General features: G+C 34.9%; 1 protein-coding gene across 4 annotated transcripts in view; it reads left to right on the top strand.

The window, feature by feature from the left end:
- The first annotated feature begins 1,006 nt into the window (after positions 1-1,006).
- The window catches only part of LOC123672629 (homeobox protein otx5-B-like), a 30,768-nt gene continuing 21,878 nt past the window's right edge, over positions 1,007-9,896 (top strand). The window contains exon 1 of one of the 4 annotated variants that reach the window (XM_045606805.1): positions 1,007-1,472. The gene's annotated coding sequence lies outside the window, so the exon portion shown is untranslated. Of the gene's footprint in view, positions 1,473-5,157; positions 5,293-9,896 lie in introns of those variants that run through there. The other 3 variants (XM_045606808.1, XM_045606806.1, XM_045606809.1) reach the window with 3 other exon arrangements.

Raw genomic sequence — 9,896 nt, 5'->3', positions numbered from 1 at the left:
ATATGGCGACTTTTTGTTTACATTATCCATTTACCTGATTTTGGGATTTATTCAAAATGCAAGGCCCATTTTATTTAGTCACTGCAGTATTCTTTAGTTAAAAACATTTGTTCTATATACAATCAAATACTATCAGGCCCAATAATTTTGATTTTGACATGTGTTAGTTCAGTTGAGTCAATTGTTTTCTTAAGTTCTATGGTTCTATGTCCCCATCCGCCATTTTAGGCTCAATTTGAATGAATTGTCACTATCAGTAAAATCTCTGTATAGCGCCATCTCAAGGAATAATCTTAGACAAAACTTAATCAGTAAACACCCAGTATTTCAGAAAATACTGTTCGACATTGTTATAGTGTCTTATAAATAAGACGAAAAAATCAACGGAGGACTTTTTCAATTATAGGGTAAATTATGAACTAAAACGAATTTCATTTTGAATAATGTTTGACTCTCCTCGTATCCAACAATAATTTTTATTAAAAATCAGTGTAAAATTATTACCATGTGGGTAAGCAATATTTGTCGCGCGAAAGTGTTTCAATCAAGATATTTTCCACGAGAAATGTTAATCTTGAAGAATACCATTTTCCAATTTCCACAAACCTAGTCATATGATTGAATTGGATTCATTAACTTCTTTGTTCAGGAGGCCATATTTCACAAAATTAGAAGAATTCAGAAAAATGAACCGGTGACAATTTTTTCTTAATAAGTCTTTCCGTCCGAGAGTTATTGTGTTTACGGCCGGACAGAATCGAATTTCAAAAATCATCAGCTACTCAAATCTCTCTATTTGAGGCTCAAAATTCCAAACTCACCGACATTACAACGAATCACCCGAAAAAAATCCCGCATTTCCAAACCTCAGACCGGCCGACCCTGTCCCGTTGGAAAAACGGCCGCTGCAGCCTAGTATACGGCCGCACGGCCTCCCATCTTCCAGTATCGGCGTAGCTCGCACCGATCTCGGTTTCCAAGGCAGCGGCAGCGGCCTGTATGTCAGAGAGCAGAGAGCGCGCGCAGATCGGCCGCCGTGCGGAGACAAGGGGGACGAGCCCAAGTTGCGCTTGCGAGACGGGGCGTGGCCTCGGCCACGAAAAGTGAGGATCAATTCGACTTATTTAATACAGCTTTCGTATTAGAAGCGTGTATATAGTTAGGAATCCACTGTAAACCGATTTGCGCTAAACTCCGGGTTTTATCTACACTAAGTACCGTGGCTTAGCTCCGGCATTGTGTTTGACTAAGTGAACAAATAGATGGAGTGATATATATTGACTTCCAGTTTGGTGCGGGTCGTATTACTTCCTTAGGACTTCTTCGATCATTTGACGACGGCCTTATTTTCTTTTTTTTTGGATATCTAAGGATTCGAGTGCCGGAAGGACTTTATGGTGCTTGGTTGTTGTTAAAGGTGCTCGAGGAGTGTGACACGGCCAATACGTTTGGTTCTAAACAATATACACACGGTAAAGTACCTTTATGAACACTATGACAGGAAAGTTGAGACTGAGCATTACTGATATGTTGGGAAAGTAACTGCTAGTCTTTGCCCACGTTTTCGAAATAATTAGCTGCTCATCTACCGCCACTAGCTTTTCGAGACAAATATATATTCCAATTAAGCTATAAAAAAACTAGGCCTAGCTGTACCTACTCAGCTGAATAGGTTCTCTCGAATTGAATTCCGCGCTTATTTCAAAAACCCATAGATTCTATAATAATTCAAGAGCATTCAATTATACAAATGCAGTTTGCCTTCTTTTTTATCTTCAACGTTCTGTTTAGTTATGAAGAGTTACTTTTGACAAACGGCTGCAATATCTATATAAAAAGGGCTGTCATGAAATGAATCTTCTAATTCTCGTTTCTCCAATCTTTATTGAAAAAGGCCATTCAATTAGGTATTAACTATAGTAGGTACTAAATTTCTTCCTTTTTTTTAACTAAATTGTATCTATTCTTTTGTATAATCATCAGAACTGTCTTTTTCTTTTTTCGAAGGAATTCCAAATATCTGAAAGGAACCTGAGTTCCTATTTTAGATGTTCTGTTTGGTTTTTAAGAGTGTATAGTTGCTTTTGACAAACGGCTGCAAAAAATAAAAATAAAAAAGGGCTGTCTTCAAATAAATCTCCTCATTTTCGCTTCTGCTAATCTTTATTGAAAAACGCCATTCAATTAGATATCAACTAGAGTAGACACTAAATTTCTTTCTTTCTTTTTCTTGAACTAAAACCTATTCCTTTTGCATCCTCAGAGCTATTCTTTTTCTTTTTTGGTAGGAATCCCGAATATCTGAAAGCAACCCGAGTTCCTATTTAAGATGATGTGCAGAGTTTACCTGCGGAAACCATCTATACAATTTAAAATACTTATTTCTTAGAGTTGCCTTTACCTAAATATAATATATAATTACCTAAAACTCCACGAGAACATTTTCCTTGCATAAAAATGATTTCTTCATTTATTTTTGTCATATCTTTACCGTCGCAAATAATTTGATATCTTGGATACGCAAAGCTCTGTTATCTCCTCAACAATATCATATAAACAATGCAAAATTTTCAGCAAATAACTTCTGAACTGTATATATATATATACAATGTATCATAACATTATTGCTATGTTTATGTGTTAATGTGCCGAAGGTTGCACATTATATAAATCCTTATTATCTATCGGCAAAGATGTCAGACCTGTATTTTCCGGTTTATCCCCATTTTCGGGTGCAAATTTGTTATTTCATAATTTGGAAACACTAAATCGATAAAGTTACTAATGAAGGGTGTACTGTTTATCTATTATCCTATTAATTATCTATTAATTTATGTTAACTTGATTACTTTTCATTTCCTTGACAACTTGACATCAACTCTACTGAATTTTTGTAGAAAAAATTAAAAAAATTATTAATGATAATATAGTCGTATAGTATACTATGTCGAACTTTGATGAAAAATAAGACATACAAGTAACAGCATTCTGCTTGTCAAAGGTAGAAAGCCAAGACGAAAACGTCTAGTCATAGTGTCTAATGAGATTTCGATTGTCGAAATGTGAAAGCCTTTTTTACATAGGTAACATCTCTATCGTCAAAGAATATTAATATTATATGCTTTTTCCGCTTTAAAAAACACAACTAACAACCTAAAGTTGGATGATATTATGGTTTTCATTGACCAAGGATGATTGTTATCAGTTTTAACCTTATAGTATAACCGATCGAGGAATAGAATTTTGAATTTTCATCAAATTCGATTCTGTTCGTCCGGCCTACCGTAAACACGATAATTACTGAACGGAAGAATACCTAGGTATAAAGAAACTTGAAATTTGCAGGGTAACTAGGTACTAATCGGACCATATTTCACTTTTCTTAGTATCAATACTAAAAATAGCGGGAAATGTTTATTATACACAAGAAAAACGTAATTTTTATTTTAAGGCATGTATTCTATATGTAGGTATGTATTAAGAAACAGTTTTGCTTAATCTTTCAGTGACTCAAAACAAAAAAAAATGACGATTCGTTTCAAAATGTTGATATTGAAAAGTAATTTTTTGTATCGAAATATTCAAACCAAATTATTCGAAAGAACATAGGCGAATTTTGAATATGAAGCCATTTTTCCACTCGCGCGAGCAAAAATGGTTCGTTTTCAGTTTTTATGTTTCAAATAAATATTGTTTTGATATTCCGTCCTATAGCATTTATTAAATTGATAAAAATGAATGAAACGCTTTCAACTTTCACAGATTTTACACCGTTTTAGCGGCTTTATCAAGAAATGGTTACATTAATAAGTGTTACTCTTCAAAAATAAGATTAACTATAGGGCAATAAAATATTTCATTTATGGCACCCGGATATTTTGGGACTGGGTTAATACCTATATAAATTCATCTACTGCGTTCTGGACTTTTACTTTGAGAACAAAAGTCACCGTTTAACTCTGTAAAAATCCCATGTAATAATAATAACAATAAGACCCGGATATTTTGGGACTGGGTTAATACCTATATAAATTCATCTACTGCCTTCTGGACTTTTACTTTGAGAACAAAAGTCACCTTTTAACTCTGTAAAAATCCCATGTAATAATAATAACAATAAATAACAGCTACAATTCTAGACAGATTTATCTTTTTGAATAATCAAGCAGACGTAAAGAGGTCGCCCCTATTGAACACCTTCAAAGAAATCTTTGGAATTCCAAATTGCAGTTGATGAATTTATATAGTACCCCTGCCCCAGAATATCCGGGTCATATAAGGGATGCAATAAATAAAATATTATATTGCTCTATACCTATAAAGCAATAAATCTCTAGTTTTTAATATCGTTGAAAATGTCTTTTGAAAAGTAAAACTTTGCAATGTAACCAATTCTTGATAAAGCCGATAAGACGGTGAAACAATTATCGAATTAATAAAAATCTGTGAGAATTAGAAGGGTTTATATTTATTTTTATCAAATCAATATGAATTGTTATCAAGTGAGGACTGAAGACATAAAATATTCATTACTATGTACAGTTATTGAGAAAAGCTCATTTCGGGATATTTTGATCTAGAGTCATGTGGATACAAAGTTTATATTGACCTGAGTAAATTAATTTAATTTTAGATCTACATTATGAATAGCAGCTGTTTTCAATTGGGCACAATTCGATTATTAGGTATAACGTATCATTCTAAGATTGTAAACATAATATGGGTCGACGAATTGACCCTTGTGGGATCCCTCAAACACCGGTAACTCCACTCTCACATGTCTCAGAGAAATGTTTCAAAAAAGACTTGGTAGAACAATATTTTCTTGAACCCAAACGGACGCCCAAGAGCTTTTCGTCAGCGTCGGGAGGAAAAAAAAACAGGAGCAGAAATGTGACAACAATGGCCAAATCCGGACGATCTATCGTCGGCTCAGGGCAGCTCGACGCGAACAAAGTTAAGTTCGGGATTAGAAAAAGAAGCAGAATTCACACATAAGGCGATTACAGAGTTCTCCTCTAAACCCACCAGATCCTGTAAAGGGTATTATCATTATATTATGATTATTATGGATTTCGAGGCCGGTTCGGCACTCCGACAATCCAGTCTACTTCGGTCTTTTGCGCAAATCACTCAAGAGTTGAAGCTGCTCTAATTTGGACGCTCGCGCTTTTATAGGTTATTTATCGCGCGTGGACTTGGTGGTGTTTTTGAGTGTTTTTAACGTATGGTGGACGTTTGACTGGGTTCTGGTGGTTTTATCTTGGACTATGGAGGGTTTTGAGGAACGTGGTATGCTCAGAAACTTTAAGAATAATTTGAGTTTTCAATTCTCTTGATTGTGAACTAGTCTATTCCTTTTTTTAATTGATATTTCGGATAAAAGATACTCAAGTACATACTTATCTCAAGGCACACGTTCTGAATGATTTTACTTTCTAGATTATACTTGCTGTATCTGTTACCAAGATGGTTAGTCTTGATTTCAAGTTGCAAGGCTAAATACTTCGATAGTACATTCAATTTCACAAAAATTGAGGACCTTGAATGTGGAATTCCAAATAGATATATTTACTAATCAATAAAATGACTTAGATATGTTGAATTAAATTACTGTTAATTAATTATTAACACAATCAGTAACAACAGTTGATACTAGATACACCATAAAGACACTTGTTTGCAAAAATGACTGTTAACTTCCTAAATCACAACACTTTGAATACTGTATACCTAATGTGATTTATAAAAGCGCCTAAGATGAACGAAACTAGATCCTAATAGTAGCTAAATGTTTGTGCTTCTTTTTCGATACAATATGTACAACCAGTGACATAACTTCAGTTTGAAAAAGATTAATCCTCAAATTGTTCATAATTTTTTTCAATTGTAAATCACAATATCTCTTATTTCTTCTTATCAATGGGGGGAGGGTTTATGTGCACGATAACCCCCTCTCGTTACGCCTATGCGTACAACAGTTCCATTAATCTCTGGTTATGCAACCCGAAGTACACTTTGGGAAATTGTTGCTTGCCTACAGATCCCAAACAATTTTTCATGAAACACTGAAAAATCTGTAATTCAAACCAACCAAAGTTATATATAAATAATTTATTTCAACCCAATAATGAGAATTTCAACCAACAACAGCGGTTGTTACTTCTATCGCCATCTATCCAAGGTAATGGCAACTATATTGATGCCATGCTCTTTCAAATTAATCTGCGTTTCAGTGTTCAATTCAACAGATTAATTTAATTATAATTTAATGTTGTTCGATCGATTTTTAGTCGGAACGGTAATTTATTCGAAATTAGCATCGTTGTGGCAAAATTACCTTCATTTCACACATACTTTGTTCTAACTAAAAAAACGAATAATGTTTAAGTACCTACCTATCATTATTAATATCATATCATATAATTCTATAATTTGTACCTACTTAATTATTCGTAACTAATAGTCATAATATGTTAGATAAGTACAAACTAAATTATTTTAAATCACGAAGTTGTTTATAAATCAGAAATAAAAAATGTTTTATCATTTCTCATTGATAAACTTATAACATACGACAATAAATACTTCCTTTGGTATTCGAAATCGAATATTAAAAATAGAATTGTCAGAAAAAAGTATCTTAGTTACTTTGAAGTACCTATCTAAGTATCAAAGCATCTTTTATTTTTTTGGAGAAATGACTAAATAACAACTATCTTGATTACTTTGTCTTCAAGAAGAACTGTATCTTATTACTTCACTTGAAAAAATACCTTAGATGCATTACTTTTTATGTATGTATGAGGAAAGTTCTCCTTAATTCAAAGACTAAAACTTGAAATTTGAAAAATTAAATTTAGATATGTATTATTTTTCTAAAATAACTTCAGACACTTGCCTTGTAATTAGATTAATCTCAAAAATACCTTTGTTAGCCTTGTAATTCATTTCAAATATTTTTCTCAAGCTGCAAAATCTTCTTTATTTCGTCGCAAATATTAAGTATCATTGAAAATCGCTCTCGGTTTTTAGCTTCACATAATTCAAGGACTCATATAACTAAAGAAGACCATTGTATCACTACCAATGGTCGAATTTCCCATCAAAACCCATGAAATGCGACCTACAAACACGTCATTCTCGTCATAAAAACTGTCATAATGACCTAAAATAAACCTCCTCATTCTCCTGGAACCCCATCCAGTGGTGCCAACAGAACAGGACGTATTGTCCTCCTAATCAGCCGTTTGATTTCTACTTCTTTTCGAGGAACACGAGAATATCCAGAGATATAGATTGACCTATTCTCGATTTCAGGTACAGCGGTGTATTGTCCGGTAGACTTGATGGTATCGGTGTCGGCGATCTGAGCAAGTTTACACCGATTTCACGGTGGTTTGCACTTGTAGGAGCTATTCCATTGGATTTTCGTACAAATGGAGATCGAATTTCGAAGGGTAGATGGGGCAATTTTGAGAGGCGGCTTCTTACACACCTCTTGTAGTTTGGGGTGTATGGTTACTGGTACCTGGGAATGCGATACTGTAGTTGGTTCGTCAATTTTAGGTTGAGACAAGAGGGGTGACGGATCCATCCTTGATGTGGATCTCTCTGTTTGCCCTATTATGCAATAGTGCATGAAAATGAAGCTATGTATTATTATCTTCAATAACTTGTCCTCTAGTTCCAGAGTTCTAATGAACTCCAGAATCTGGGATGACTTCGAGGAGAATGCTTCCTCACTTCAACAATTCTCTTTTCCAAGGCATTTTTTGCGTTGGCAATTGATGGCGAGACATTCCGTCAGCAGGTGTTATGGAGTTTCTTCCTCCTCCCTACAGAATTTGCACCCGTCGTTTTCTTCTATAATGCCCTGTAAGGAATCCATTGAGGAGGTGTAGCATATTCTTGCTAAGATCCATATACTTCTTAGATCTTGTAGTATCAAAGTTTAGGTGAAACTTTTTGGAAGGATCCTACCCAGGAAGATCCCGCCAGAGTGTTTCTCTTTCGATTTTTTCCTTCTTCTGAAACTCTATCTTGTAGGTACATTTACCAGAAAGGTTTTGGGCTAATGAAAGGAGTTTGTGCTCTTTTTCTGGCAAGTGTGTTCACCTCTTCATTTTCTTTATTTTCTGACTGACCGAAAACCCATAATAAACAGACCTTGTTGTTCTTGCCTATTCCATTTAGTTTTCTTCGACACTCCAATACCATCTTAGAATCTATGATATGTGAGCTCAATGCTTTGATTGCAGCCTAACTGTCAGAATATATCGCTATATCATTTGGTGCCAGCCTAGAATACTTTAGCACCAGTCCCCGTCGTGGTTTTAAAACTATCTGTGTGACCTTTGATGGTATTATTTTCGAGAGCTGGGATTGTGAACTCCCTTACACTATCTTCTTTTCACTACTTAGCATCGTAGTGAAGGTTTTCTCGATGCTAGTTTTCATCATCATCTCGTCACTAGGCCAGCTGGTGGTATGTAATTGGTCATAGAAAACCAGACTCACTGATTCCTTCTTCTACAGCTTCCTCATCTTTCTATTGCTCCAGTTCCTTGTGTTGATATAAACTTTCCACCTATTTGTCTTTTAACTGATTGCTCTATTGCTTTTATTTTAGAAAGATACTGGCTTTAACAGCTCTTAGAAATTGTTAAATTTTCAAAGAAACCCTTATACGGAAATCTTATGTTGACAGGAAATGCTGAATCAAAATTCATACCAAAATACACCAATTCGTATTATAAAGAGTATGAAGACTGAAAAGTTGGACTTGTTTATATGCACGACGTGATTTAACAATGATAAAGATGATAAAAGATCAAGATTATAGCAAAAAAACTAACTTGAAATGTATTAGACTTCCCAATCAAAATCTAACAATAAATGAAATGTATGCTTCGTGAGTACGGTATAGGATTTTTGGTATAACTAAGGTTAAAAGATTCACAATAACAAGTCTTTTTGTTAACTTTACAACGTTTTCAATACTGAATTGGGGTCTTTGCAAAATCATTTCCGTTGCAGGTGCAACATCTAATACCGATACAGGAGTCAAAGACTCGAAATACTCATCCTATTATCACCACTCAATATATCTCGTAGATCTCCCTGAGAAAGATAGAAACTTCATTGTATCCCACACAAAATCAAGCATCTCTCTTTGCTCCAAATATGGGAAATCCGTGTTCCTCTTCCTGATCGCTGAACATCCAAAGAATTAAGACGCATCTCGGCAGATAGAGATTGTCGGCTACTTTGAGAAGAACAGGCAGACCATAAGAATCAAGCGTTCTGTTATTCACGGCTCGCTGGTTTCCCAATACAGAACTCATTAGGGAGGATGTAAACTTCGAAACCAATATCCGACCCGATATCGAATCAATAAAGAGAACGTTCGACTTCTTCTGCGTTTCTGATTACCTTCCAGATGTTGAAAACCGCTCTTCTGGGTTCAAGTGAGCGTAAGAATCTAGTGCGCCGGTTATTGGTTTGTCGAGGATTTCGAAATTGCACTTTTGGGCTGGAGTGAGTAGGATAGTACCAGGTTTTTTATAGGGATTTGTTTTTGGGACACGTTTGTTCAAACCGGGTTACCACTGCTTTTATGCAAGGGTGCAAATAGATGACAGATATTGAAATCTCCTCGTGTAATGTTGGAATGAGTCTCTCATCATTATCTCATTTCATCTAATTCGGATCTAACGCGAAAGCAATCATAGCTGTAAAGTTTAAGAAAACCTTCTAATAACATTTTTTCAAATGCGCAACCAAGATTACATTACTTGAATTATGTAAATTTTTGCAGTTGTAGGAAAAGTATAGTGTGCAACATGTGGAGAAAGCCTTTTTCTCACTCGTTTGTTTGCGGAACTCGCCTTTCA

Source organism: Harmonia axyridis, chromosome 2, assembly GCF_914767665.1.
Source record: "Harmonia axyridis chromosome 2, icHarAxyr1.1, whole genome shotgun sequence".
Lineage (NCBI taxonomy): Eukaryota > Metazoa > Arthropoda > Insecta > Coleoptera > Coccinellidae > Harmonia > Harmonia axyridis.
Note: the sequence above shows the minus strand (reverse complement) of the source record. Positions and strands in the feature narration are given on the sequence as shown.